At 45.9% G+C, this 14,789-nt stretch overlaps 1 protein-coding gene across 1 annotated transcript in view; it reads left to right on the top strand.

Moving 5' to 3' along the window:
- The window catches only part of LOC119442752 (potassium voltage-gated channel subfamily H member 6-like), a 261,976-nt gene that overhangs the window by 52,993 nt on the left and 194,194 nt on the right, over window positions 1–14,789 (top strand).

The raw sequence follows: 14,789 nt of genomic DNA, 5'->3' as shown, positions 1-14,789 counted from the left end.
GGGTGTCAGTGACCAGCGTCGACGAGCGAATTTCGTAGAGGGTGTAGATATGACGGATACATTATCGATCATATTTGGCGTGAGTAGCTAATTGGTATTCAAGTTAGTATGACTCATCTGTGAGCGCTGTTTTGTTGGCGTCTATGAACTGAGACATCGATTCGCAGATCTTGGCATGTAAACTGAGTTGAAATCAAAGCGCTAATACTAATTAGGGATTAGAAGCTAAGTGTGATCAGTGCCTTATTGCGCAATACCCGTCGTATGGAAGAGAGAGATGGAGGTGGGGATAGAGAGAAATGAAAAAAATTGTATGGTTATCGCGAAGCGCGACAATTGCTGTACAGATCTGTGTGGCGTGGCAGTTCGCCGATCGATAGCGCTAAGCTTCGCGGCTCTGTACGTGATCTTTTTTTTTTTTTTTTTTGGTAGAGTGGATTTTATGGCATCATTTCCCGCAGCAGCTTCGCTCAAGGCATCTGTGTCAAAACTGACGTCACCAGAGGCATATATGGAAATTGTCGCGCTCTTTTACACTGACACCCTGTAAACAGAGGTTTCCAGAATAGGCAAATGAAGCGGATCTTGTGCACTATACCTACTTCGATTCCTAAAGCACCAACCGTGAAGCATCGTACATCGCGAGACCAAAATAATTGCGGATATCGCTAATTTAAATTACTGCAATGCGTAAGCCTGCAAATCGGCCAAAGTGTATGCCTCAGGCGTTGAAAAAATAAAATAAAAAGAAGGAACACAAAATTTAGTAGCCGCGAAATTGTGCGATGCGCTCGTTTCGAGAGAGCTTTGGGGTCCGCTATATGATAAGGTTTTACAGTAGCCGTAAACTTTCTCAGTTTGCGTATTGATCACTCGGGAGGGATACACAGAAAATAAGAACGAAAGAATCTATGAGGATAACCCAGAAAAAAAAGAAGAAAGAAGAAGAAAACGTAAAGAAAAGCAGAATATTGTGTTCTGTTTTCTACGCTGGATAAACGGTAAAGAAAAGATAAGAGGTAAAGGACACTTGAGTTAACACGTATACGCGCTCAGGAAGCAACACTGCGTGGCCGAATCGCTCGCGAATAAAATCGAATCGACTCTTTTTTTTTATTGTGTTTCTTGATTGTAGAAAGTGGGCTACGGGAATAAGTTACCGTATCGAAGTTTGACGTGAACCAGTCCTCTAAATTAATAATAAAGCTTCAGTACGCTGGGCAAAGCAAATTGCTAAGAAAAATGAACTATTGAACGATTAACAACCCACCCCGTTAGTTACTGCTCAAGTAAGACAGCAATGCCTTAACAACATTTGCGTAGAAATTTCTGCCTAATACCATATCAGCTATTCATTTCTAATTAAACTGGAAGAGACGTTAAATTCACATTGTGAGAAACTCACCGATGTGCTATAGCCGTTGGTACAGCGTTCTCTACGATATAGCGCAACCGGAATGCACACGAGAGAACAGCATATACAGCATATATAGCGGCACAAAGCGACGCATCTTATATTCAGTTCTTATCGCAAAGCGGTCTGGTGTAGCGCTAATGCGTCGAAGTGCTGTGCTTGAGGCACACGTGTGGAACGTGTTCGATTCCACGCCACCACACCGGATAAACTTTAAAGGACATTTTGAACTGAAGAACGTCGTAAAGAGGCTAGGTGAATAGACACTCGTATAGCGGCTGAAGTAGGCGAAGAATGCTAATCGCGTCAGAACCTATATTGTTTGATCAAATGGTACGTGTGCAGCCGTGGTACGATGTAGCCGTGGTACGCACACGGTTGCATCTCCGCGTGTACCTGGACACAGCCACCGTCTTTCAAGTTTGTCCAAGCCGCATACATTTAGGTTTGCTTAAGGGCGTGGACAAAGGTAACCACATTAGAGTTCGTTGTGGTGCTTCTTAGTCCTGGATAGCAGCGCAATTTCCCACCGTAAGAAGTGCACTTGTTGCACGTGTTTTTTCGTCATCGGTGATGATCGACGGTCTCCCGAATAATTGTCTCTACACTGAGTAAGTTTATTTACCGCTGCGCTTCCGGTGATGATTTCAGGTCACGAACGGCAAGCGCGTACCAGCGTGACATTGTTTGACCGACAGGAAGGAAGCGAGCTCAGTGTGTTGGAGAAAATGATTGGTTGCGATTATTAAAGACGATAGTCTTTCTTGGGGAACTTAAACGCTGAAAATTTGGTCTGTCTGTTTGTCTGTCTGTCACCCGATTCAGCCACCCGGCCAAAGTTGGACCACTTGCTTACCGCCCACACTACTTAAACTGGTACGGCTGTTCATACTTGTGATCGTTATCGATCACAAAGTAAATATTACGCATATCTGAGGCGCAACATGACTAGGTAAGTATTAGGAGGTGTGTTCCTTTAATAGAAAATACATAGATACGTAACTCTAAAGACCCCAATTTCTTAAGCTGCGCTGAAAATGCCATGCTATGCGCGCCGACGAACGACGTTCCCCGACTGCGCGCCGACGAGCGCCCTCTGCCATGGAGGAAGGAAACCCTGTGCACAAGTTCATGTTTCCCGATGTATTGCCAGATGGCGTCCATGTCTCACGCAGCGCCTCCTCAATTTTATCAATGCCGACCAGATGCGGCCGATTCAACACAAAGGAAGCGCTGTCTGAGGCAGGGCAAAAAATAAATGGCCGCTTGATGAAATAATGCGATAAAATGAAATCTGTTCAAACAAACCTTCATGCCAGGACGGAAATGGTACGAGAACAGCATCACGGGTGGCCGCGGATCAGACCAGCACTCATGTAGTGTATACGGCCGGCAGAAGACTATCGTCTTTCGACGACATTTGCAGCGAAGCACGCAGATACGCGGCAAATTTTTATTCGAGGGAAGTATAAGTCACAAAAAGCACAATCTTTTTTGGAGTGTATGTTATCCATTTCCTTGAAGACAGGCGGCATCAAGGAGTTGATTAAATCATTTTTAATCATTACTGCGTGTTGCTGCATGTTTTCAAACAAGAGCTCAATTTTTTAAATGCATAAGCATTTCTATGCATAGCCAACGAGAAAGACCGTCCGTCCGTCCGTCCGTCATGTAAGACGATTCCCTATAAAGAAATTAATAAATAAAAAAAACAGTAAAAATTCGGAAGGAAAAACGTTGGCGATAGTGAGTTTTGAACCTACGACCCCACGTACAGAAGCCGAGTGTCTTACCCACTGGGCTAACACCCCCTTTCTTTTTTAACCATGGTATTTATTACAATGAATGAAATGATGTATGTGCAGGAACTATTTACAATAATATCAGCACCAGGTGGTCCTAAGCAATCACAGGTCAACGAGCCGTGCATACAAAGAAAACGTCACACAAAACAACATCTTCCATCGCAATAAAAACTTGAAAGGACAAGTTCAACACCTATTCAAAAGTGTATATCAATCCGGCTCGCATTCTTCTTGATTGTAAATGTTCTTTAAGTGCGTAACTATTTGAGTGAAATGCGATCGTAAGGAAATTGTTCATTCTGCATTATTTTATTGATTGTAAAGATGCCATTTTATTCTGGGATGTCCTTCGTAGAAATTTGCAAAAAATATTTGAACAAATTGGCACATAATTCCCACATTATTCGATATCTTGTTGTTCTATGTGATGATGTACCATTCGATATGTTTTTACTGATAGGCCTGCATATATCCTACGGAAAGCTCGGATGCAAGACCGAAATGGGCTAACACCCACTCTTACAAGGGAGTGAAGATACCTGAACCATATGAATGGGTATAACGGCGGTACAAAACAAATGTCAAAGGAGAACAGTTTGTATGAAGGCTTTGTTGAAAGATTTGGTTATGATGGAATCTAGGGCCACATCTAGAACCGACTTGGAACATTGTAGACATCAGGAAAATTTCGATCTTGGGAAAATAAAATGCTTAACATGCCACATCCCCGATGCGTTCCGGTGGTCGCGGGATGCGCCTTCCGTTCGAGCGTTCCTTCACCGACCGCAATGCCACCGATCTCTGAGGGCTCATGCGCTTCACGTCGCGCAACACAGACAGATAACCAGTCAATGAAGTTGATAAGGAGTGATGAGGGGATATATGGGTCTCATCACGGTTGATAATAGTTCGACGTGGATGAATAAGGCACTAAAGAGCGATAAGGGCTTATAATGGTCGGATCAATTCTGATAAGGTTAATAAGCGCCAATAAGGGTTGATAAGGGTCGGATAATGTCGTATAAGGTTGATAAGGACAAGTAATTGTTGATAATAATCGGGTCCATTGCGATACGCTTGATACCGACTGATAAAGGTTGATAACGCTCTGATTTAATTTTATAAGGTTGATAACGATCGATAAGGGTTTATATTGGTCAAATCAGGTTTCATAACATTGATAATGACACTGTGCTGCGTGAAGAGGAGCAAGTGGCGCATTGTTTACGCATACTTAGACAACTCCCAAAGAGTTTCTGCGTGAGTTTTTTAAACTCTCCTGGTTCCATTTTGAAAAAAAAAATGAAATCTTATGTGGAGGCTGCTAAGCATAAGGTCGCGGGATCGAATCCCGGCCACGGCGGCCGCATTATCGATGGGGGCGAAATACGAAAACGCCCCTGTACTTGGATTTAGGTACACGTTAAAGAACCCCAGGTGGCCCAAATTATTTCGGAGTCCCCCACTACGGCGTGCCTCATAATCAGGTCGTGGTTTTGGCAAGTAAAACTCCGTAATTTTTTTTGAAAGCTGATGTGCCCAGTTCTGGAAGCTGAGGAGAATATTATTACTTTGAATGCAGTTAGGTATTATTCCCATTAACCGGAAACACTACCTCTTGATAACTGTAAAACAGATCATCATCACCATTGTCATGATCGTCACTATCATCATGATCATCATTATTATTATTATTACTGTTATTATTGATCTTGTAAACGCGTGTATACGGTATATAAGCACCAGAGCTACATACGGACACAGAAAGAGAAGCGGGCTAGTAATTGTTTCCTGAAAGGGACACCACGACCATCCGATTGAACAGGAGAGCGAGAGAGAGCAAAAAAAAAAAAAAAAAAAGGAAAGAGAAGAAATCGCATTCTACTTAGAGTCTGCATGAGCCCCTGTTTCGGGAGCGAAATCCCATAATGTTGGTGAAATTTCCAACGCTGCTTTGCTGAGCCTCGTATTGGGTAAAGCACAACAGCGCGATGCCATGCAACACACGCAGCAAGCGATAACACACTGTGAGGCAAAACCGTAAGACTACAACACTGTCACTTGTGCACGTCAAGTTGAGGAACTAACGAAGAAAGCAAAATACAAAAAAGCAGAGGGGGCATAACATTCACAAAGGCCGGTGGCCAGCAAGGCACATGTGGTTCGTGCACCTATCAAAGGCCAATCGGACGCCGCCAGAAAGAGCAGCGCCTGGAAAGCGGCGCCGTCGGACAAATCTGTAATAAGCCGCTTTATGCACGCTCGACGTGAAGTACAATCTGCAAGAAATCGCTTCTTGCGTTTAATTTGTGCACCGCGTGACTAGCCTGTGATCGTCGGTTTGTGCCACCATTGACGTTTGAACCTAAACTAGCGTACGTGCGTCAGTGATATCGGGTGAGTAGGAGTCGTCGTGATTTCATGCCGAACTTGAGTGTATAGATGCGGTGTGCCAGCTGTTTCAACGATGCAATTTCCACGAAGACAGCAGCGCCGTTAATGCGTGTCCTTTCTTTTTCATCAAACGCGTCACTGCCGGTTGCGGACATCAGTAAATGCTTGATAACTACTGATCAACTAAATATTATCTAAGGCTAACCAACTGACGTCATTGTTAACTAACTCGGGGCACATGTCGCAACAGCGCAATAGAAGTCGGTTACGACGCAGTCCACGTCTGCTAGTCAGAATTCTGAAGCTGGTACCAGTTTCCAGATATGGCCTTCCTCCATCCAACCATGCGGAGATGTCACTTGGAGTTCGATGTATCATCTCCCAGAAAGCATTTCTTGCACTGCGAGAAAATAGTTACATAAAACACCGGCGCATGTTGTAATAATGTGACGCCAGCCATGATGCCTTAGACAGGTTCAGTGTTTATTATTTAATTCTTTTCACCTTTCATCGTCGGGATATATTATCATCAGTCGGTGACAGACGTGTGTAGAAGAAAGACACCCGAAATTTTTCCTAGCCAGCTGTAGACTGGAAATTGATGAGACCATGCAAAAATAAAATAATAAAATAACCATAAGCTAAAAATAAAACCTAAAGAAAGAAAAAGAGAGAAGAAATGTTGTGTTGACAAAGGAATTAGTTCTCGCAAAAAAAAAAAAAAACAAAAAAAAACAGGATAATAACCACCCCTCACCCCCTTTCCGGCCCCTTCCTCTGTTTCTCCCTTCGCATAAAGACTAGACGTATGAACAGCAAGTAAATCAAACTGAAGGGGGGGGGGGGGGGGGAGTGTGGAGGGCCTCCTGTTATTACTTGTACAAATGATGTGAGCATTGAAACTCAACAGTGATAGCGGTTATCCTCAAGCATGTGCATGTTACGAAAACTTCATAATAGGGGTGTATTGCCTGCGAATAAGAGACTACAACTTTGCAATAGCAACATAAGCTTCAAAAATCCATTTACTGAAACGTTATTCGCGAGACTTCGCTATGCGGGTCATATATGTCCGGCAGGCCGTGTCAGCTTGTCACTGACACCCGGCTGCAACGGTGGGATTCCGACAGTGGCGCGGGACACGCCATCTGTTTGGGTCTGATCGAATTAAAGGAGAACTCAGCCAAAAGCAGCCGTGCATTTGTGGGACAGTATTCGCGGAGAATTATTTTTCAAACTTAGACATATTACCTTCCCGCGGCATGTGTAAGTATTTAAGTGAAAGTGTGGAGGTTTTTCTCACGTAAAAATTGGCAATGACTTACAGAGCTTATTGGACTCATTCACGGATAGATGGACAGGGTTAGCGCCGGGTGGCGCCAGAATGCTTTCCGTTCCCACTTGAAGAAATTTCGACGAAGTAATTTCGTGACTCAAGAGGCCGTCTTTTTTCATTTCATTTACTTCATGTACCCTGAGGCCGAACAGCATTACAGAGGGGAGGAGACACGAATGAAATGCAAAAATAAGATAACAGAATACAATGGAAAACAACTAAACGAATAAACAAAAAAGTACAGAAATTATTGAACATAGCAACACAAGTAGTACAATGTAAAACCAAGATCAGTTACTTGTAACTAACAAAAAAAAATTAGCTAGTGTATTTCGAAAACGGGAGGGGTCAGTTAAAAGAAGATTATGTTTTGAAGGAGCCGATTCCAATCAATACATGTTTTCGCGAGAAAAAAAATATTCAGAGTATGTTTTGGTTTTTCATCCTGTTACATCAACTCTCTGCGCATGGTTTTATCAACAGCGATTGAAGGTAGTGATTACGGTAAAAATGTATTGCGGAACAAACAAAGGCGAGATAACGGCCGGCATAAGGGTAGATCAAGCTCTGATTTCATGGTACGTTACGCTAGACGCGCGGTTGTAGTCGGGTAATATGTAAATTTGCCTTTAAACACGCTCGTGATTTATTGCGCTGTACTTACTGTACAGTTAGCTATCCAGCGCGTGTTTCGTTAGCGGCGGCGAGCGTGAGCCAGAGCGGAGCCCGTTACGTATTGACTCGAGAAGCAGCGCGGAGGCGAAATGAAAATGCGGCACGCCGTCGCGTCGAATTGGTGTCTCGACGCCAGCCCCCTCGGTCCGCCTCCAACTTATTCCCTGCCGTCGCCTTCCATTTGCCAACCGCTTTGTGTCCGGTCTCCTTCGTGGCTCATTAGGCAAGCGCGGGATCCATTTGTATGACATTTTCTCGCACGATCAAAAAAAGAAAAAAGAAAAGAAAGAAATAAAGAAAATTCGATCTAAGTAGTACTTCGATTTAAGCCTATTTATTTTTGAGAAATACGCCCTGAGAGTGCACTGGCTTGGAAAGTCAGAAATTGGTGCGCCTCAATTGGTAAGGATTTGCTCTTTGAAATGTTAGGCGGCGAAAAACAAGAACACAAGGGGGACGAAGTGGACAACAGCCATTTTCGAAAAGGGGCAAGTGCTCTTTTTTTGTTCCTCTTGTGTTCGCGCTTTCAACGTCTACCTTTTGAACCCACGATGACGAAAAATTGCCAGGCAACATAAATATTTTGATGTGCCGTTGAAGAGCTATGTAGCTCCGGAACTATAGAACACGCATTGAATCTCTTTACATTAGACACATTAGAGAGATTTGGAGACGACGTGATTTTCTTGTTTAGAAAAAATTTATTTCAACAAAAGACGATATGAACACTGAGTCACATTGACGGCACAATTCCACTAGGGCGATAACATATTCTCTTCAATAAATATTAACTTTGAAAAATTTCAGCGCATTGATCGAGTGTTTCTCTCGATATGCTCTTGAAAGGCGTGCTTACAAAGCTTCATTTTCTTGACGAAGTGAGGCGGTGAAAAATTGCCACTGGGAAAGGTGCGAACTTATTTTTTTTGCCAATTTTTCTGTTTAAGCTTTATGACTATCTGCTTGAGTCAGTGTCTATAATTTGGCACTTTCCTTTCAATAGAACAATTTGCGTAGAGAGAATATAAGAGATTGATAATGTAATAGCATTTGTGTGGATCACGCGTACCTTAACAACGACACCGGAGCTTCGTCCGAGCTAAAGCTGTCCAGTGGACCTCCAATACAAACAGTATACATTTCGAGGTACAGTACGTAATTTTTAGCGATAATCACAGTGACGCGAAGTCTGTACATCTGGGGTGCTATGCAGGATGCGCCGAGTTTGGCGAAACTCGGGATCTTCACGAGCTCTGACGGCGCCCCAAGATGAAAGAACTAATGGTAACAAGACAAAGTTTGTCCGTCGGCACGCCTCCAGTTTCATTGGTTTATCTAGATTCCGTCTGGGTGGCTATCATCTCTTGGGCGTTGCCATATGGGCGGTCGACAAACTGGGGCTCACGTGATCATACGGTCGGTGCATGGTCGTGCCTTCTTTCACTTGTTTGTCGTTCCACCGAGTGCATTTCAGGCACAAGCAAGTTATAAAATAAATGCATTTATGGCAATAATATTAGTCACATTAAAGTGGGTTATAAGCATTTTAAAGTTTACGAGATGTACACTGAATGTGCATTAGTCTAATTTGTAGTTTAATACGTTTCCCGTTATAACACAAGGGGACGCTCGCCCTCCTTTTTTTCTCCCTGGAATGGATTGCCGCGGCTCGCTACGTGTTTGCGCTAGCATTTCCGAGCACACTTTGGTGTGCGCTTGGTTTTCGCACTAGGCTTTCAACAGATCGCTCGTTGCTCCTTCTCTTTCCTCTGGATTGAATTGGTGCGGCTCGCTACGGGCTTGCGCTCCCATTTACGAGCAAAGATTGGTGTGCGCCTGGTTTTCACACTGGGCTTTCAACAGATCGCTCGTTGCTCGCGCTAAAGTAGGGCTGCGAGACGAAGTGAGTGTCGGCTAGCGCAGAAGTGGTTTGCCGCGCGCTTAGCTTGTAAGCACGCAGTAATGGCGGAAATCAATGGGTCAGAAAACTACGCTTTATTTTCTTTTATTTTGTGATGCACCTTCATACTGGCTAGCACCGTGCGATGGCTTTTAACAACCACAAGAAGGAGTCTTCATAGTGGGTAGCCCGATCGATCCGTGGCTTCTAACAAACGCAGCGCACTTTGCAGCGCACGTGGCCGTTGACTGCCATCGCATCCATCCCAGGCGGGACTCCAGCATCGGTGCAGTTACCCTGCATGTACCCACCGCTGACGAGGTGGCGCTTCACTTTTTGACAATAAGCTTCTATTTTTTTGCGTGTGAACGCCCGTGATGGGGTCCACAAAGTTCACGCTGTTGCTGACTGTCTCCCAATGCAGATTAAGGCATAGCCCCGTTAGCATCCACTAAATTTGGGATACACTTGTATGCGGCCCATTCGTCACTATGAATAATGGCCCCCGGTTGAACATTGGCTGAAATAATGGCGCCTAGCGTCGCGGTGGACCTTGAAAAGTCAGAGCACCCCTCTGGTCGCGCAGACCATGCCGAATACCCATGGGCTACCACCTTTAACAACGCCGTAATTTTGGCTGCTCGGTGAAACGTTGTCGACCGTCATTAGGCGGCCTCGATTGTACTTTTGCTCGCCGCGAAGAAGGCACTCGTCAATTTGCGCTATCCTCCCGGGGCCACCGACTGGAGGTCGTGCCACCAGCTCGTCCCTCGCGGCTTCACGGAGGTATTTCCTGCAGTTGGCGATGACGTGCTCCGATAGAGGAAACAAGTCACCGGCGATCTCCTTCAACAGCCATATGTATACGTTTTTCCTCATGCAATACGTGAGCCAAATCATTTGCCGCCTGGAGAGATGGTCGTTCGGACGGCCGAGGCGGTCCGTGTTGGCGAAGTAATTTCCTTCGGCTCTTTGCCCGTGCAGTTAAGCGGTACCATGTAACTGCGAAAACTGCTTTCGGCACCCTACACCGGAAGATAGCCCGGTGTCCATTCTGAGTCTTCCTATATAATGTGACCACTGCGCCTTCGCAGGTTGGTAGGTCCGGGTTGAACCCCAGCTGCTAGCAGGTGCCCCTGTACTCCGATGACGACGCCGGACCTGGCCTGGGGCTAGGGCGCGGTGGAAGAACAGCGCTTGAAGCCGGAGAGAGCCGAAGCGATCGCATGAACTTTTCCTCCGCAGCCTAGTCATACCGGGCTGTTCTCGGAAAGCATAATTTGCCCGCCACGCTGTCTCCGCAGACGAGGGCCTTCGTCTAACTCGTCACAAAGCCAGTGCACACACGTTTTGGAAAGGCAAAAATTACGCTGAAGCTCTACGTCGGTCATGTAGGTGAACGGGTCCAGACAGTCATATTGACGCTTACTGCGGATGAATGCGATGACACAGGCTGCTGCCGCCGCCGCCATGTTCGCGAGCTCAACTCGAGGGGGGGTTTCGCGATGTACGAGCTTGGCACGAGTTCGCCTGTCAATCAAACCATAGGTCACTCCCCGCGCGAGGCATGTAACTCTAGTGCGCCCGCCCACCCCGATTGGGCCACACCCAACTCATTTTTCGGCAACAGCGACGTGGTGCGTAATTGATAGGCATCAACAATATTCACCGCCGAAATAAAACACGCACAACGCACTGCCATCGGTGATGTACTGAGCACCACTATCAAAAACAAAGCGGCGACTTTCGCTGGCTTATGCATCTATCTTCTTAGGCTGTGATGGCCCCAAAACACGGTTCATTGTCTGTATTGTGGCGACGTAGCGCACAGCAAATAATTATCGGCACGACACTGTAGCTGCTTGCAAGGCGTCGATGCGCCGTGGTGGACGACGATCCTGAGCAGTGCGTATATAGTGTTTTGCAACGACAACGTATCGCAGCTGTCGTTTGAGATGGCTGCTCTGTCATCGGTGATGTATTGGAGCCGCGGTGTCGCAAACATGGTCAGCGCCAACAAACGCTCGCTTTTTTAGACCCAGTGCGATGGCATTTCTTCATCACAAGCACGGCGCACTAAACAGTTGCAACACCTTCCTACGTTCGAAGTCTAATTTCCTAACTGCACTCAAGAGCCCTCACCCGCCAAAATGCGATTGCTGCGCTGTCGTTACTATATCCATCTGCGATTGCTGTTAGCTCAGCAGCAGAGGCAATCGGCAAGCACATTGGAGTGAACAACAAACTCCAATTCTGCGTACATGAGCACGGAGGCACCATCACTGGGCAAGCGATGACAAGCGATGAATTGTGTTGCTGGACAGCACGCTCTTCTTCGCAATGCATCGCGGAGGCTTCGTGCACGCAGATAAACAGGCGCATTTTCACTGTGCTGCGTCACTAGGGACCCTACAATACCACACAGCCATTTTGCAGGGACAGCCGTTGCTCCCGTCTCTATGGCTAGAGTGTCGTTTCAGTTGGTAAAGCGGCGGCCTTAATAGCCGCCTCAGTGAAACACTTGCGGTGAAAAGCCATGCCTCAGCGCTGCGTTGCCATTCCCCTAATAGACAGGGAATGGATAGATCATTGTCAGGACAACACCGTTGTCATGACTGACTTTATCGAACTTAGCACTGCAGCGCCCCTGGCGACTGCTCACCGTATGAACTCCCTCGTGCGTGCGACCCCTATCCGCTTAGAATGCTTTCGCCTCACTGTCACCACTCGCGGCAAAAAAGAGCAAAATTTAATAATTCGCTCGATCTTCGTTTGTCATCACAAATTTATAGCATTCCAACAGAAAACCTGTTACCGTAAGAAATAAAATGTTCGTTATTTTATTTGTTGTATTTTAAAGTATTCGATTGAGGGAAAGTGTAGGTGCAAGAATGTGCATGTGCCTTGTTCGCATTCGACGGAGGATAGAAGGATAATGCCCGAAAGAGGAGGCACGTCCTTGACGCGCCCGAGAAAGGCGTGGCAAGGGGCAAGTGTGCAGATAGAGGGACAGTGACGGTATTGCTAAATTGCGATAATACGTTAATAACAATACGCGGCGCTGGCACGTTTTGTTGCGCAGTCTTCTGTGCTTGAAGCGCGGAAGCACTGTGCCGCGCAGGGCGCGCTCATGTTGTCATACGTAAAGTCCCTATATAATTCTTATATAGGGACTTTAGTGATACGAGGCTTTATCTCGACATTTATTTCTGCCTGCTGTTTTTGCACGTTCCTTGCTATCTCCGTTCACCGACTGCCATCGAGCGAACTCGGGTAAAACTCGTGCGAACGAGAAACTCAGCGCATCCTGCATAGCACCCCTGCTTTGCAAATTGTCGACTTCCCAACGTGCTCGAATTCGTTCACCTTGTATTAGCGCCTACGTTAAACACGGATCATATTTCTTTTCCTGGAGTGGCTTCAGGAAAAGGAACGATCTTGCCGGGCCCGCAGCCAGGGCCTTGCCATGGTCCGTGGGCCGTTCTTGGCCAGGTAAATTGTTCTTTGTTGGGTGTAGGCCGAGCTCGGCTTTGAAGTCGCGGGCAGGGTCCGGGCATGGGCCCGTTTACTGGCGGACCTAAGTCTGGCCTTCGAGCATACGCGAGCGGTCTGCATAGATCCGATGGGATCCTGTGCAAACCTCAAGTGAGAAATTGGTAACACTTGGCTGTATTAGCTTAGCGAACGAAATGAAAAAAGAAAAAAAAAATGGTTGAAATTCTAATCATATTTTGTGTCTACAATTTCTACGAAGACAAGCTTCGTTCTCACGAAAGTTGAAAATATGTTATTAAAAACCGCTCTTGATACTAATCTACTGTTACCGTTTTTTTTTTTTTTGCGATTGCACTATGTTACCGTTCTCATATTGTACACGATCGTTGCCTATTTTCGTGCCGGTGTGCTGTTCTTGTATAGATGTCTATGATTTCATGCAAATGTTATGTCTTTAATTTCCAATAAATAAGGATAAAACGCTGTTGGTTGTGATAGCCTGATCATACTGTCATATCTTGACCTTATTGTGCACGATCATTGCCTCCTTCATTATTTTCACACCAAAGATGGAATATGCGCGTTTGAAATTTCCGCTGCTTTTGCTGCCCGTTCCCCTAATATAATTTCAAGCTTTTTCTCGCTGTAAGACAAGCAAGAGACATTCTTGTGAATGTATATAATCCTTAGTGCTTTCTACATAAAGTGCACGCAAGAGCTTTAAACATAATGCCTTGCCAGAAATTTCTACCCTGCCTTCGCTTCTGTCGGCTTTTTCCTGTTAGCTGTACAATAGCGATGTTGAAAAAATTTTCGCAATATTTTATTGTCACTGAACTTTAAAATCAGGCACGTGCAGTGCTCTAAACCACCATGCTCCAAAGAATTCAAATAGTCGCACAAAAACTTTTTATGGGGGCCTTGAATACTCTGTGTTTTCGTGGTCGGTCTCTTTCAGTCCACCGCCCTTAGCGAATTGTGTACAAGCAGTCGGCGAGCGTAGCTCATGGAAATAATGTCTGGCCATGTTTGTTGGTGTTCAGCCATGGTTGTTTTCTTCCCATTTTTCTATTCGTGAAGGACGGATTCGTGTGTTCAGTACACTGTGCTGCAATTTTTTCGGTGGACGTTATTCATGATTCGGGAGCGCTGGGCTGATGGTGGCCCGGACACGGGGTAGTGAGCGAAGATCCCTCTTTCCATCGATAATATTCGATCTATTGAACTATGGCCACTGAAGTATGGCTGTTGATCGGGAGACGCATGGAATAAGGCAATAATGTTCTAGCTTCCGCGCGCGCACACACACGCACACGCACACACGCACACACACGCACGCACACACGCGCACGCACACACACGCACGCACACACGCGCACGCACACACGCGCACGCACGCACACACGCGCACGCACGCACACACGCACGCACGCACACGCACGCACGCACGCACACACGCACGCACGCACACAAACATTTTGATTAGCCGGGAGGTTGTCAACTTCAATCGCCCAAAAGCAACCAGATTTTAAAGGAACGAAGCTTTTGTGTTAAAACGTGTACGCACTAGACGCCAATATACAGGCGAATGTTAAAATTTCGAAGGCGCATTTTCCTCTCTATTGAGACGGGAACGCTTCCTCACACGGCATGTCGAAGCTGCGACCCCGGCGTGGGTAGAAAATCCTTGGATATTCTTTTTTTCAATATGAGCTATATTTTCTGTCTTGAAACAGTCCCTCGAAGTCACTTCGTGGTGGCTGGAGCAGT

The sequence above is a fragment of the Dermacentor silvarum genome, chromosome 2 (assembly GCF_013339745.2).
Source record: "Dermacentor silvarum isolate Dsil-2018 chromosome 2, BIME_Dsil_1.4, whole genome shotgun sequence".
In the NCBI taxonomy this organism is placed as follows: domain Eukaryota; kingdom Metazoa; phylum Arthropoda; class Arachnida; order Ixodida; family Ixodidae; genus Dermacentor; species Dermacentor silvarum.
This window is presented reverse-complemented; position numbering and strand designations above follow the sequence as displayed.